Here is a 15,805-nt window from a genome sequence, read left to right as displayed (position 1 = left end):
ACAAACTGTAGACTCAGACCATCTTACTATTGTCTACCCATTACACAGAAAACTGAACCTTTTGTATCTTGTAGATTAGCATTGATTGTTGGTCAAGTTGGTGATTCAGTTCCCAGGTGCTCTAATCTAGAGCTCCCAATGAGTTTATCCGACTATGACTGTGTGCGAATGTTGGACAGAAAAAGTGCTTGTATTAATCTGTGCATGTGAATGGGTAAATGAGATCTGTTGTATAAAGTGCTTTGAGCACTCAATTAGAGTAGAAAAGGCCTGCAGTTAGGTCAGTGTGTATTTGGACCCTAACAAGTTTTATTTTGTTGCCCGTTTACTGAAACATATTCCAATCAAAATTATATCATGGACATGATGTGCAGACTCAGCTTTAATTTAGGGTATCCATATTAAAATGATGATGTCATTACCAATTAAGCAGATAAAAGGCCTGGAATTGATTTGAGACGTAGTGTTTGCATTTTGAAAATTTTACTGTGAACAGACAACATGCGGTCAAAGAGAACATAACAGAAAAAAGAAAATTAAGAAATTAATACAGCCACTACAGTGACCATCAAAACGATGAAAAATATTGACGTAAAATTTATTTTGCGACACCACAGAACAAATGATAGCGTATAATATGAAATGATAGATGTTTTCATATTGTCATATCAAACAGCCCTAATACAGAGGGTTCACTGCAAGGTGCAAGCCACTCATAAGCCTCAAGAATAGAAAGGCTAGAATGGACTTAACAAAAAAAAAAAAAAAAAAAAAAAAACCATCTAGTAAAAGCCAGCTAAATTTTGGAAAAACATTCTTTGGACAGATAAAACCAAGATCAACCTCTACCAGAATGATGGCAAGAAAAAAGTATGGAGAAGGGTGGAACGACTCATGATCCAAAGCATACCACATCATCTGTAAAACATGGCAGAGGCAGTGTGATGGTTTGAGCGTGCATGGCTGCCAGTGGCACTGGTAGTGTTTACTGAATATGTGACACAGGACTGAAGCAGCTGAATGTGTTCAGAGACATACTTGTCTGCTTAAGTCCAGCTAAAAGTAGTCACATTGATTGGGCAGCATTTAATAATAAAGATGGAAGATGACCCAAAACATACAGTCCAAGCACCCCATGACTTTAATAAAGTAAAGAAATAGAATATTCTTGAATGGCCAAGTCAATCACTGGATTTTAACCCAATTGAGCATACATTTCAGTTGTTGAAGACTAAATTTAGGACAGAAAGGCCCACAAACAAACAGCAACTGAAAGCCAATGCAGTAAAGGCCTGGCAGAGCCTTAGTAAGGAGGAATGCCAGCATCTGGTGGTGTCCATGACTTCAAGACTTCAGGCTGTCATTGCCAACAAAGGGTTTTGAATAAAGTAATAGAAATTATCATTTTATTTTCAGTTATTTAATTTGTCTAATTACTTTAGAGCCTCTGAAATGATAGGATTGTGTTTACAAATTAATTTTTCCCTCTCACATTTTTATGCATTCATTTAGTCCAACCCACTGAATTAAAACTTAAAGTCTGCACTTCAACTGCATTGGAGTAGTTTCATTTTTAATTCATTCTGGTAATGTACAGAAGCAACATTAGAAAATGTGTCTGTATCCAACTACTTATGAACCTGACTGTATATCAAAACCAGTCAGCTAAGATAAGATAACATACCTTTATTAGTCCCACAAGGGGAAATTTCATGATAAATGAATTAAATGATATGTGTAAGAAGGCCTACCGAGCAGTATGGTATCCCAGTGGAGACGGCAGGTCTACTTGGTCCAGGTGCATTGCTGGATTCCTAAGGAAACATTTACATCGAACGACTGTTACCTACCTACCAAATAAATAAATAGAGTTGTATGATGTTCGATCTCTGTCTGCTGCCTACCAAATGAAATAATTGAGGACTAGCTAAGTAATTTAGGGAGTTTTTCCGTTTACTGGTGAAGGCCATCTTTCAGGACAGTGGTGCTTTTGAAGGTAATAGGATTTCACAGTCAAACTAACTAACTTACTTACTCAAGGCCTAAAGGCTTGTTGACGACACTCGTTTTTATAATGTTACAAACGCAACAACCACCTGATCTGAACATTGTTTGACAGAACATTAACAAGTTAATAAATGACTACAGATAATAAATCTGTTATGTTCTGTGTGTCTGAAACAGTAAAAAAAAAAAAAAGTAATACATTTTTGCCTGTCAATCTCAAGATATCAGTTTGGGGTCTGTACAGAATATACTTTTTTGTGTGTTATTTTTCAGCTACACCAAATGGATGCACACTGAAATTTAACTTGCAAAATGGAGTATATCGAGTATATCGAACCATTGGCAGGATGTTGTCCACGATAATAGTGCAAGGTGGAGAAGCACCTGCCTTTCTCTCTCCACATGTAGTAGACTACATTGTGTCAGGAGACATTCTTCAAGTACACCTAACACCGGATGATATAGGTGACCCTGAGTTAAGAGAGAATCTGAAAAAGGTGAATTGCAATATTATAACAAGAATATTGTAATATTTCCTATATTCACAAGTCTTCTGGTCTTCTTTTATAATATATAATAAATACACTTTTGGTTATTAGAGGCAATTCCATGTATTATATTTTCAATTTGTTTCCTTTTTGTTAAAAAAAAAAATATTGGTGAAATACAGCCAAATAAACCAAAACAAAAACGTTTCGAGTCCAATTAAAATGAACCATCTGCAGTATTTGTGTACACTGGTAAAAAACAAACATTTAAAGTGTTTTTCTTAAATATTTAGGTTGTAAATGCAACAACTCAACATGATTTGGAGGAAGCAGTCAGCTGCTGCGACTCATGGCGATATCAAGTTGAAGGTCTTCCACTCACAGTCACCATGGCCAATAAAGATCTGTTTGTGAAAAATGCAGCTCTATACCTTGCAGTTCTGCAACGGCAAAGCTGTTTCGATCAACTAACTGATGGCTTGTCCTACTATGGAGTGAGATTTATATTTTTTCTGTATCAATTGGTCATTATTTTATAATCATTTAGAGTGAGCTACTTTTTATATTTAAAACTGGAATTTAACCATTATTTAAACTTTTCTGTCTAGATTTTATCACTCCTGAGAGAGAACCTGTCACGGTCCGCTGTGACAGACCGTGTGGAGAGTGCGTGGAGGACTCAGGTGCGGACACGAGTGATAAGGAAGTGAACTTTAAACAAAAGCGAGCCTTTTATTGTGGCTGATGAATACAAAAGAAGCAAACCAGAATAAGGGCAGCACAAGAGCAATAACTAAACAGAAACCTAAACTGGGAATAAACTAAGGTAAGGCTATGACTTGGAATACAATAGACCGGGCATGGAAACACGGAGGGTGGGAACACAGACGACGCGACACAGACTGTACGAAACACAGAGACTAAATACACATGAGGGATGATCAGGGGAAGTGGATGCACACGGGGAACACAGGTGACACTGATAATCATAACAAGACACGGCAGGAGTGAACGCAACACTGATGGGAGATGGGCAAAGTAAAGCAGGAAGTACACAGAGGTTCAAACAGGAGGAGAGAGAGCACGGGGAGAACGCAGACATAACGGGCTGGGGAAAACATAGAATAAAGCACAAAGAGAGACGAGGGCTCATAAATACACGGAGGGGCACACAGGGGGTAAGAGTCACGAAGGGAAAACACATAAGGAACAACGTAACAGATCAACCCAGGAAGCATGGCCTAAATAAAGAACAAAATACAAAAATACATGAAAACTAAGAATACTGGGCCCACATGGCCCAGGACCATGACACCACCCCCCCCTAAAGGGCTGGCTCCCGACAGCCCAAACCCGAGAAACAAAACACAAGCGAAACAGAAAACACCCCACCCAGGGCGGGAGGCGGGGGACCAGGACGGAGGGACCAGAACGGGAAACAAAAACAAACAACAGAAAACACAGGAGCACATGACTAGTCCAAATAAGGTTCAGGGGGCCGACCCAGAGCCCACAGGCACAAGAGTTCACGGGTCACACGGTCGGGGGGCCGACCAGGCGGGTGGCACAGGTGACAGAGTTGGTCCGGAGGCCGGCCGCGCGGAAGGCAGCGGCGTCGGCGAGGGAGACGACAGAGTTGGTCCGGAGGCCGGCCGCGCGGAAGGCAGCGGCGGCGGCGAGGGAGACGACGGAGCAGTTCAGGGGGCCGGCCGCGCGGAAGGCAGCGGCGGCGGCGAGGGAGACGACGGAGCAGTTCAGGGGGCCGGCCGCGCGGAAGGCAGCGGCGGCTCTCCAGTCTCAGGCGTGCTGGCCATGGCCTGGTGGGCACAGGACCAGCCGATGGCGATGCGGGGGCCGGACCAGGCGTCGCTGCAGAGGCTGAGGCTGGAGCTGCGGCTGACGAAGACTCTGAGGCTGGAGCTGCGGCTGACGAAGCACGGGCTGGAGCTGCGGCTGACGAAGCACGGGCTGGAGCTGGACTAGGAGGAGCAGAAGCAGAAGGTGGCTGGATGGGCTCCTCGGGCCCTCCAGCTGAGGTGGCATGGTGCTGGACGGGCGGCTCGGGCCCCCCAGCAGACGTGGCATGAGGCTGGTGCGGTTCTCCTGAACCCCCAGCTGACGAGGAAGGTTGCTGAACGGGCCCCTCGGACCCTCCAGCGGAGACAGGAGGCTGAACGGGCCCCTCGGACCCTCCAGCGGAGACAGGAGGCTGAACGGGCCCCTCGGACCCTCCAGCTGACGAGGCGTGAGGCTGGACAGGCCCCTCGGACCCTCCAGCGGAGATAGGCGGCCGGGGCAGAAAGCAGTCTGAGGCGGAGAGAAAGCTCACGCCATTCCTAGCAGGCTCAGAAACAAACTGTACAGCCGACGTGTGAACCCCTTTCGCTGTCTCATGAACCTGGGCTTCATGTGGTACGACTATGAGAGCAACGCTAGAAAAAGTCCTGGATTCTACAGAGACAAGCACATGGTCTGTGGTTTCGTTGTGTGCTCCTTCAAAACAGTTACACACAGTTCTTTCAGCTCTGGAGCCCAATTCCGTTATAGTCTCCGGTCCCGGCAAATCAACACTCATCTCACTCTGCTTCATAGAAGGGACGTGAGGCGCAAAAACGCAGTCACTCACCGGAGTTAGTGCGGTGCAACGGCGGCGCCGGCGCCGCCCCCTTCTGGTAGCTGGCGCGATGGGCGCTGATGCCACCACTGCAGAGGGTGGCGTAGCGGCAACACCCTCCTCTGCCCATATCCTCGCTAACGGCGAGGCAGGGGAAGCGAAGTCTGAGCGGGTTGGAAACGGCGAGCGGCTGGTAGGCGGTGCAGCAGGTGAGAGTTCCTCCTCTGGGATGAGCCAGGGTTTCCACCGGAGCTCGTCCTCCCGATAAGCCCGTAACACCTGCTGACGCTCATCATCCCCGAAGTCTATGGCCTCCACCGCCTCCGTGTGCCGGTTAGTGCAGCATGACGGTGGCGGAAACGAGGAAGCCGATCCACGGTGAGGCGATGGCTGAGTGGAAGTGGACCTCAGCGTTCCCCCTGTCGCAGCCTCTGGCTCATGAGGCAGCGGCGCCGACACCCGTTTACGGGGTGGAGGTGTGGGTGCTGAGGCGGCATCCAGGACCCTCTGGGCCAGCGCACGGGCACGAAGCTCCTCCTTCAGGGGGCCCAGGGAGTCAAATGCCTCGACGAGGCGGGGGAGCTGTCGCAACCGCGGCTCCCGCAACATAATGGCGTCCACGGCCGCCAATCCCGTGGAAACCACTCTCGGATCCGTGCATCCGATGATGCGATCCATAACGCGGCAGAGCCTGTTCAGCTCCTCTCCCACCTCCTCCGAAATGTCCGCTGAGTCCGACATGGTCGCGTCGTACTGTCACGGTCCGCTGTGACAGACCGTGTGGAGAGTGCGTGGAGGACTCAGGTGCGGACACGAGTGATAAGGAAGTGAACTTTAAACAAAAGCGAGCCTTTTATTGTGGCTGATGAATACAAAAGAAGCAAACCAGAATAAGGGCAGCACAAGAGCAATAACTAAACAGAAACCTAAACTGGGAATAAACTAAGGTAAGGCTATGACTTGGAATACAATAGACCGGGCATGGAAACACGGAGGGTGGGAACACAGACGACGCGACACAGACTGTACGAAACACAGAGACTAAATACACATGAGGGATGATCAGGGGAAGTGGATGCACACGGGGAACACAGGTGACACTGATAATCATAACAAGACACGGCAGGAGTGAACGCAACACTGATGGGAGATGGGCAAAGTAAAGCAGGAAGTACACAGAGGTTCAAACAGGAGGAGAGAGAGCACGGGGAGAACGCAGACATAACGGGCTGGGGAAAACATAGAATAAAGCACAAAGAGAGACGAGGGCTCATAAATACACGGAGGGGCACACAGGGGGTAAGAGTCACGAAGGGAAAACACATAAGGAACAACGTAACAGATCAACCCAGGAAGCATGGCCTAAATAAAGAACAAAATACAAAAATACATGAAAACTAAGAATACTGGGCCCACATGGCCCAGGACCATGACAGAACCCCAGTTTGCGTGTTCTGCTTGACCTATCTGGGGAGGACAAAGATCTGACAGCCAGTTTAATTGCTGGGGTTCTCAGGCCAAGCTATTCTGTCCTTGGGAGCAACAGAAGAGTTAGAGAGGAGCTGATGGTGGTCAAATTTCGGGAATTTCTCCAGTGTGTCGAAATTAAGCAGAAATTCACATAATGTAGTCTGGCCATGAAACAATTCGGGACACTAAAGTAAAACTTTGTCTTTTTATGTCACATGCGCACACACAAAACAGGAATAAAGATGTATGATAGCTTACAACTGACAAGCAAGGCAAAGACAGAACCTCTGTATTTTTTATAAAAACATTAGCCATCATTTAGTTGTTAGCTCAAGCTTTAACTATTTTAGTGTCCCCAGGTTAACGGTGGTTTTTCTTTGTTTTTAGATGAAGAGCTGAGAGACTCACTTGGAGAAAGGACTCTTACCAAGGATGAAGAGGCATTTGTGAAGGCTTTGAGGCCTGGTCACATCTTGGCTTTTGCCACCGGGAGCAGCAAGGTTCCAGCCATAGGTTTTCAACCAGCTCCTAAAATAACATTCATTCACGATGAAAGCAAACATCTCCCGATTGCACACACATGTGCAAATGAGCTTCAGCTTTTTGTGAATGAAACAACAATGGCTGATGATGATGCTTTTCATTACTGCTTCTTAGTAGCACTCATGAATGGAGCTTTATTCAGCACCATCTAAACATGTTCCAAAAAAGTGAAATTAAAATGGTGGGTTTGTTAACTCTAATCCTGTTCATTAATTGTAGTTTCAAGTAACTTTACTTCATACAAGATAGTTGAAATAAATTCTGACTGCATTTAATGTTGAAATGTAATAATTTTCAAAGCTTCAATAGATTTATAAAAATGCTAACTCTGTATTTTCAACGACAAATCAATAAAGTCACTGGTGTAATACAATAATTTTATTAAGCTTTTCTTTTTTAAACAAGGACACTTCAAAACAGTTTATGCACAGAGTATACTAAACATGCTTTGTAGAACAAGCCAGGATTACTTAGACATCTAACAGCAACATTTATTAAGACTATTGCAACTTTACAATGATTAAAACAATACTGTAGATAATCTTGTGAATTGATTTAAAGACTGACTGTTCCGTGTTGATAATTTTCACTGTTATACTGTATTACAGTGTGAATTTGATCTTTACTTCAATCTGAATAACTGGTTTTACCCATAAACTAAAAGTGGTTGTAGCCTTCTGAATAGCCTATGAGTCACTGTCAGTCATTAACTCTGAGTCCTTATGTGGCAGGAGGCATCACTGCTAGAGGGGAGGGGCTTCTGCAGTAGTACAAAAAATGCATTTACTGTACAGCATTTAAGAATATTAAGTGTCATCACTCTTTAGAACATCACTGGTATCCTGTGGTTGAGGTCACACATTTACAAGTTTGTTAAAAATATACTGCTGTGTTCGTTGAAACAATGTTTTACCATTATTGTTGTCTTCTTCAAAAGGGTGAATGCTTGTATATAGCTCTTGTAAATCGCTGTCATTTAATGGGACAAACCTACTTTCAGAGTTTGACAAGGAGGGTATGGAGACCTCTGCTGTAGAAAGTTCTGGGTTGTGACGATGAGACACATGAGTTCCGCAGGCAAAAAGCTGGATGGGAGTTCTATTACCTTCAGTGGAAACAGAGTGATTGTTATATCCAGCTTTGAATTCCTTCAAAGTGCGGTTGATTCGTGGTAGAAACACATAATGAAGGCAAAATAGGTCTGTTGCATTTTCTAAGTCTAGGATACCAAGTGATTCCAATTCATAAAATATAGGTGCATAAATGCGGCTACAGTTGTTGTTTAAGTCTCGGTTGAAACGCTCAATCCTCTGGTTGTGCACAGAACTTCCCATTAAGACAGAGCTTTCACCCCTGCTTGCTTGCATGTCCTCCCAAATCTGAGCATTCTCTCCTCCGTGATCAGTCCTGATATGCAGGGATCTGCCAAATTGTCCAACAGCTGCAGTAAAGAGGGCTTTCACAGTCTCAGCTCGATTATTGCTGGAGCACTGAAGAAACATCAACATCCTGCTGTATCCATCTATTGCACCATGAACAACAAACTTCCAACGAATCAGTTTGTGATTTCCATCTATGTGCCATATGAAATTTGGATGAGGCACAGAATATACTCGCCGAGCAACTGCAGTTCTTCTCCTGGATAGAACACCAGCCGAGTCCACCCTCCGCAGTGACTTTCTTACGCGCCATCTTTGAACCACTATGTTTTTGGAACGCAGATGACCCATCAGCATCACTTCTCCAACATTTGGATGTTCAGTTTTTATCTGGGACACTATCTGATCTAACTCATGGTCACTGATTACATTGAATTTTGACTCTGAGATATTATAGTCTTGCAGTAACTTATACAGAGTGGGCCTGGAGATGGAAAGGATAGATGCAGCTTCAGTAAAAGATGTTTTCAGGGAAAGAACATTTTCCAATTCCTCTTTGGAAATCTGAAGCCTTCCTTGGTAACCATCCTAGAACACGGCACAGAAAATCTCAATGAGCACAATTCTATAACAAAAGATGGGTAATTTGAGGCAATTGTACTGTGACAGATTAGCTAGAGTAATATTTTATCAATAGTTTTAAAATATGAAAGTGAGCAATCAAAAGACACTTCACAGCAAAAACAGTAATAAAATATGACGTAAAACTTGTGAATGTTGTTGGTGGTGATGTGACACTGCTAGTAATGGACCCCTAAGAAGATGAAATGTATGTAGAATCAGAATCATTACTTTGACAGGATTTAATTTAAGGTGACATATTACACCAAAGAAAAAACAAAAATTAGTCAGCTAAATGATATGTGTAAGAAGGCCTACCGAGCAGTATGGTATCCCAGTGGAGACGGCAGGTCTACTTGGTCCAGGTGCATTGCTGGATTCCTAAGGAAACATTTAAATCGAACGACTGTTACCTACCTACCAAATAAATAAATAAATAAATAGAGTTGTATGATGTTCGATCTCTGTCTGCTGCCTACCAAATGAAATAATTGAGGACTAGCTAAGTAATTTAGCTTTGCTAGTTTTGCTAACACTGCTATCAACCCGTCCAAAATGCTATACAATAAACTTACCAAGTGCTGCGGCGTTTGTGAGGTCGAGGGTGCATTACCGCTGAATCGTTGGATGGCCGACAAAACGGCTCTTCCAATGTTTTCAGCTAAATCGCTGGACATGCTGGTAGGGAATAGTCGAAGCAGCTCATGGCAGTCAAAAGTGACCGTAAGAGGAGCGCAAACACCGTTCCTGACCGCGACCGGCACACTTTAGCGCGGGAGGTTTTCTTGAAGCTTTTATTTTGGTATTTCCGTTGACCCGTACAATAAATTTGCATATTAGCTAAATATTTAGATTTAGATTTATATATTAGATTTAACATTTAGATTTATATATAACATTTAGATTTAACATTTAGATTTAACATTTAACATTTAGATTTAACATTTAGATTTAACATTTAGATTTAAGATTTAACATTTAGATTTAACATTTAGATTTAACATTTAGATTTAACATTTAGATTTAACATTTAGATTTAACATTTAAAATCCTGTTTTAAATATGAAAAGTTACAAATATTTTACTAAATGTTGTAAAAAATGACTCGAAAAAACATGTTTTTGTAAGATTTAGAGCTAAATGTGGAAAAATGTTGCTGTTAATTTCGGCATGTTTCAGTTTACAAACGGCGCCCCATACAATACTGTCCACGCAATCCTCAGTTCTTGGGAGAGGATGTGAGTCAGCCACAGTCATAGAGTTCACCTTCCGGAAGTCTGTGATAAAACGGGGTGAGCCATCTGGCTTCGACTGGGCTTCGCTAAGCCATGTTGCAGCAAATAGTCAACCTCCTGTCTCATGAGCAAGCATTTATGGGGGCTGGCTCGATAAGGATGCTGCTTAATAGGCTTAGCTCCCTGGACATCAATATCATGCTCTAGCACTGTAGTGCGAGTTGGCACATCCCTGAAAAAACAGGTGTATTCAATAATCAAGACAGTTATGTCTTCTTGCTGCTCTGAAGACAGATGCTCGAGCAAGCTAGTTAATGCTAGCTTTCTAGTTTTCTGCCGGTACACAGCGGGCATGACAATCTGCTTGACTTTACTCCATTCTGCACCTTTTGCACCTGGTGGAGACCACTGACGCATTAGAACATCATGTTCTACAAAATAGGCTTGTTGTTCTTTATTGACTTGCTCAGCACTTACCGTATGTTTAAAACAGTTCTGCAGTGTTTCATCAGCTAATTGAGCTGCTGACAGCTGGTCTCTAGTCAAGGGCAGCGAAGAGACCTTTGGAAATGGATCAGGCTCCTCAGGTTTCGCTGAGTCTGGGGGTGACAAAACATTGTTTCTTTTAGTTTATACATCATTCTCCTTGGAACATCAACACCGAATCAGAGAGGGCAACATTAGTATCTTTATGAGCTTTTGCCCGAGTAATCGCACAGGTTGGATACAGCCCAGGGTGCACGGAAACATCAGAAGTCTTCTGATTTAGGGGGTTGTCTAAAACCTCCAGATGAGGGAGCACTAACCCTTCCGCAATATCATTGCCCAACAACATGGCCACACCCTCTATTGGCAAGGCCGGGCAAACAGTAACAGGGAAAAATACTGTGACAATTTCTGGACAAGCCCCCACTTATGTTATGCCCCGGCTCTGCTAGGTAGTGATGGGACGTTCTGTATCGAGGCTTCGGTGCGTGTGTCGAGTAATGGAGGGGGCGTTTCCGCGAAGCGCGTATCTTGGCTTGCTTCATTTATGGGAGGAGCTGAAAATGATGACGTCCGAAGCCTCGCTGCCCGGCTGTACCACGTGACTGGTTCATGAAGTGGTTCGAACTTTGCCGCGAGATATGACAGCGATATAAACCCCTCAGACTTCATTCAAAATGTGGGTGTTTGATGGAGAGTTGCGGTTAGTGAGAGTTTGGAGACCGTTTGGAGGTTTATGAGAGTGAGGAAAGTCAGGAGAGAATGGAGCCAGCTAAGAAGAGGAGCATGTCCTCCCCTGTGTGGGAACATTTTGATCTTATTCCTCCCAACAAGGTATGTAAATTTCTACAGAAGATGTATTTTCATGATACTGATGGTGCAATACAATTTATGTTGAGCTGTCTTGACTTTTGTACAAGGTGAAGTGTTTGCTATGTGCCAGGGAGCTGGGATATGACAACAACAACACCTCATCCATGCTTAGGCACTACAGAGCTTTGCATGAGAATAAGGGGACACCGATTGTGGAGCAAGACCAGGTGAGCCATCAAATGCAATGATAATATAGCATGCAGTAATGTTACTAAATGATATAACAATATTATACAACTGTTATAAGTTACGTGTGTGATATTTATATTTGTGCTTTATCTTTATTGTCTTTCCTCAGGAGAACAATCTCAAATAGATGAAGACCTGGTTAGCATGGTGATTGAGGACTCCCAGCCATTTAGCATTGTGGAGGACAAAGGATTCAAAAGATTTGTTAAATCATTAAATCCTAGCTATGTTCTCCCCACTAAAAAGGCCATAAAAGCAGTGAAAATTTAGTTTTTACAGAATAAAATGTGAACAGGCAGGACTGAGGCTCAAAGCCTCAGTGTGTAGCTGTCCATACCTCAACGTTACAAAAGCACAACCACTGTCCACACCCCAACCACACCTCACCTCACAGTAAATGATCATTTCCATTTCAAGCATTTCCAAATAATCATTTCCCATACTGCCACTATAAATATACACAGTATACTGCCATCACTACAATATACATGTTTTACACACTCCTTTTGTTGTTGACATTTACAGGCTGTGTGCAAAATGCCACACTCTTCAAATTCATGCCAGCTATTATTTTTACGTCCAGTAGGTGTCCTGCTAGAGCACATGAAGCTTCATGAAGCTTCGCGTTGGGGTGAACCAATTGGATGAAAAGCTTCAGTGCTTCATGGGGCTTCATCTGCCCATCACTACTGCTAGGTGACAGGGGAGGTAACATAAATGAGGTAACTTAAAAAAACACAAGGTTCATTACCACAACTGAAAACCGTTAGTGAAACGACTCACTAGGCAATGAGGCAATTTAACAAACAAAAAACCCTCATATTTTCAAATAACACAAGAACACTAATCATCTCACAGGCGGCAACTCAAAAAGAGTGGGTTAAAAAAAAAAAAAAAGCAGCGGTACAGCGGCAGGAGGGACAACGTCTGTTCAAACCAGTCCCCCACGAGTGAAGAATCCTCAGCCTTTTGTATTCCCAGGTAAACACAGGCAGCCATGTCATTGGTCCACGGTGTCCGAGGATCCCACAGCAGCCAATGGTGTGTGTGGACTGGCACACTCCGATCTACATGAAGTTGGGCGGGCATAGGTCCCTGACCAGCCAATTACCTGTGAGTCCTGGCACGCTTCAATTTCCATACAGGAAGGCGGGCCCACATGAGGCCAGGGGCCGTAACATTAGCTTCACTTCCATGTGTTCCTCATCCTGAAAAGCAAGCTCCAAGGACGTTAACCTCTCCCTGAAGATGAGAAATGCAGTTCCAAAAGCAACAACATGGCAGGCCGAGAGACAACAGCAGTGTCCTGAGCAGTGAGCAGGTCCAGCAACAGCAGTATGGGCAAACTGCATCAGCAAAGAGAAAAACGCCATCATCATGACTGGATGGATGGAGATGCGATTCCAACAAGCTGCAACTTGACTGTATGTGAATGGACCTTTGAAAAGACTGAGTTTGACATTTGCCATTTCACTCCACGTTTGGAGTGAAATGGCAATGAAAGAGACAGTGGGATTGCACAGGACAAAGCTGAAGGGAAGAACTGCCACTGGAAAGGCTGTTGTTCAGCGTGTGAAATCAAATTGGGTTAGCGAACCTGGGGAGGAAAAACCGACTGCTTTAAGTGGGAAAATTTAGAAGGTGTCTTGGAGCACCACAAAATGGGACAGGTATACAAAATCACACACACAAAAAGAAAATGCATTAATCCTACTAACACAAACTCAGTATACAATAAAGCTCATGAAGACCAGACAATATCTTAAGCATGTTTTTCTGTTCTGACTATTGTCAATGTTGTACATGTTTTGTTTTGTTTGGTTAGTGCGCTGGCCCTTTCAGAGAAAGCTTGGTCTGTGCAGAGAAGTGTCAGAAAGACTCAGACAATTGACTGATTAATAGGGGTGGGGGAAAAAATCGATACTGTGTAGTATCGTGATATTTTGTTTACTAATAATGTATCGATACAGGGACAGCAGAAATCGATATTTTGTTACAAAAAAGGTTTTTGTGCTCTGACTTCAGAGCATGTTGATCCTTTTTCTGAGCAAGAATCCTGACATTCCTTCACTGTCCAAATGTGTTTAACTGTTTTTTGGCAGGAATAAACATGACAGTTTACTTATTTTAATTTAAGACATGTTTTATTTTAATTACGTTTAAAACTTTTTTATTTAATGTAAAATTATATTTTGTTTTAATTTACTTTCAAATTCTTCAGTTGCTGAATGGGCTGCATAGTTTTCATAAATAGCTATAATTGTACCAGATGGACAAGTTGGACTAGACTGTAATACAAACCGTTCAGTTTGTCAACAATAAAACTGACTGAAATGAGAGACTGAGTGTGAGACTTTGATATTAGATAAAATGAATATTGATAAAGTTTACCTTTATGTACCTTTATGACACCATATGGGGTTTTACAATGGGGGTGCTTGTGTGTTCACTGACTAAAGGCTGCGAGGGGACACTGGTTTTTTGGTGTTGTTTGAGTGCAGGTGCAGAGCTTGCTGCTCTGTGATTCCGACCGGGCTCCCCTTGCAAGTTAAAATGGATTGATCTCTGATTGTCTTGCTTCGTTCACGGTGATAAGTCTCTGAACCAGTGAGGCCTGCGAGTGCACACCTAACAGAGACACACTGATAAACAAAGGAATGTTTACTTCCTGCCTTTATAGGTTCACCTGTGCTTGTATATGGTGGACCGTTAAAGGAGTTGAGCCATATACAGGGGTGAGGGGAGTTGACACACGTGCTCGCACATGCATATACACACACATACAGTGCCTTAGCTTACACACCACAGGGGTGTTACAATGGGGGGTTGTGTAACTGTTTGTCACTGAATAAAAGGCTGCAAGGGGACGCTGGTTTTTTGAAGTTGAATGGGATCAGGTGAGGAGCTTTCAGCTCCAAGAGCCAACCAGGCTTCCCTTGAGCAGCAAGTAAAAACCGACTGAGAGGAATTGTCTTGCTTTGTTCACGAGAGTGAGTCTTTGAGTCAAGAGGCCTGCAAGCGCAGACCTAACATTTTCATTATTGTAGCTATCAGAGGAAATGGAACAATTTTGTATGTACTTTAAACTGAAACTATATTCTTAATAACCCTGAATGTATTTCTTATGCTGAATTTAAAGGGAAAATAAATATATTTTTAACTGAATAAAACCAACCTTACTTATGACTGAAATTTGCAGACACGAATAAACTTTCCAATCTGTTTAGTTTAAATGTTAGTAGTATTTACTGAAAAAATTACATTACTAAAGTACTGGATCAAAATTAAACAGTCTCACCACAGTTTAGTGTATCATATAAAACAGTGCTCTCTGTCTTGTAACTCCTCCTACATAACACTTATTTCAAATGACCCTCTTAGCTTTGAGCAGTCACACTATGATTTCTGCATCTTCGGTTTCAACTCCTTTCCTGACCCTTTCAGCAGAAGTAATTCATTCATCTGTCATTTATTTTTCATGGAAGTAACACAATGAACTGGATAATTAGTGCTACAATATCCTTGTTAGGTAAGAGAAATTTATGGCCTTCTATTCTGTCTGTTGTCTGAATTTATGCAAATAATGGACATATTAGTAGCATTTCAGTGAAAATTGCTTTTCTGCTAGCCACAGCACAGCAACATTTTTCAATAAAAAACATCTTTTAGTTTTAAAAACCAGCGGGGATGTTAAATTGATAAGTTAAATAATATCTTCTAGAAACGCTTTTGTGATTGTCATTTCCTCATATACATTTTACCTCCTGTGAATCACACTAGTTGCTGAAATGTGTGATTAGCTCAGTCAGGTCTTGACTGTCCTATGAGTTCATGCAGTCATCATATACACCTGCTTGTTTTTGTTTTACTGACACTGTACCTACTTTTGCAACAGGCATC

General features: G+C 43.0%; 2 long non-coding RNA genes across 2 annotated transcripts; one reads left to right on the top strand and one right to left on the bottom strand.

Annotated features, from left to right (window-relative positions):
* Positions 1–2,343: 2,343 nt before the first annotated feature.
* LOC143412439 (uncharacterized) lies at positions 2,344–3,127 on the top strand. Its single transcript, XR_013099988.1, has 3 exons — positions 2,344–2,504; positions 2,789–2,989; positions 3,104–3,127. It is a non-coding gene; the product is annotated as an uncharacterized LOC143412439 (long non-coding RNA).
* A 5,425-nt stretch (positions 3,128–8,552) lies between these two features.
* On the bottom strand, positions 8,553–9,856 carry LOC143419963 (uncharacterized). The gene is made up of 3 exons (XR_013099989.1): positions 9,698–9,856; positions 9,441–9,503; positions 8,553–9,089 (listed from the first exon to the last, which is right to left on the bottom strand). It is a non-coding gene; the product is annotated as an uncharacterized LOC143419963 (long non-coding RNA).
* Between the last annotated feature and the right edge of the window lie 5,949 nt (positions 9,857–15,805).

The sequence above is a fragment of the Maylandia zebra genome, linkage group LG8, assembly GCF_041146795.1.
Source record: "Maylandia zebra isolate NMK-2024a linkage group LG8, Mzebra_GT3a, whole genome shotgun sequence".
In the NCBI taxonomy this organism is placed as follows: Eukaryota; Metazoa; Chordata; class Actinopteri; order Cichliformes; family Cichlidae; genus Maylandia; species Maylandia zebra.
This window is presented reverse-complemented; position numbering and strand designations above follow the sequence as displayed.